General features: G+C 31.7%; 1 non-coding gene across 1 annotated transcript; it reads left to right on the forward strand.

Annotated features, from left to right (window-relative positions):
• Positions 1 to 414: 414 nt before the first annotated feature.
• TRNAM-CAU (transfer RNA methionine (anticodon CAU)) lies at positions 415 to 486 on the forward strand. Its single transcript has one exon. It is a non-coding gene; the product is annotated as a tRNA-Met (tRNA).
• Positions 487 to 760: the final 274 nt, after the last annotated feature.

A 760-nucleotide genomic window follows, 5' to 3' on the forward strand; every position in this document is an offset into this window, starting at 1 on the left:
AAATATGAATTTTTAAATTTGTTTGAATGTGATTCAAATATGAATTTTTAAATTTATTTGAATGATATTCAAATCTAACTTTTTAAATTTGTTTGAATCATATTCAAATCTAGATTTTTAAGTTGAATATGAGATATTCAATTTAATTTAAGAATGTATGTTTTATTTAATTATTAAATAGTGATATGCATGATGGATGATCATGGACTATAAAAGACCAATGTGATTGGATTTATTTCTTTTATGTTTCTTTAGGTTGTAAATTAATTAATTTATTTTAATTTATTTTGGGCATGTATTATAAAGGTTGTAATATTTTTTGGGTTATAATTTCATTTATTTAGTGTAAGAGTCGAGGTGACACTAATGCAGATCTGTTTATCTTTCTTATTTTGAATAGGATATGGACCCTACATCAGAGTGGCGCAGCGGAAGCGTGGTGGGCCCATAACCCACAGGTCCCTGGATCGAAACCAGGCTCTGATACCACTAAATGTGACACCCCTTACCTATGTACAGTATACCCGAGTAAGCAATGTCACACGGTGTACCGGCACACTCTATTATACCTTAATTAACTTTTATCATGCTTTTGAATATATCTTGTGAAATATACTGTACAAGGGTAAGGGGTGTCACATTTAGCTGTATCAGAGCACGGTTTAGGCATTTGTGGGCCTAGATTGAGTCCATACCATGCATTGCATTTGTAAGAGTCGAGGTGACACTAATGCAGATCTGTTTATCTTTCTTATTTTGA

This window comes from Hevea brasiliensis, chromosome 1, assembly GCF_030052815.1.
Source record: "Hevea brasiliensis isolate MT/VB/25A 57/8 chromosome 1, ASM3005281v1, whole genome shotgun sequence".
Lineage (NCBI taxonomy): Eukaryota > Viridiplantae > Streptophyta > Magnoliopsida > Malpighiales > Euphorbiaceae > Hevea > Hevea brasiliensis.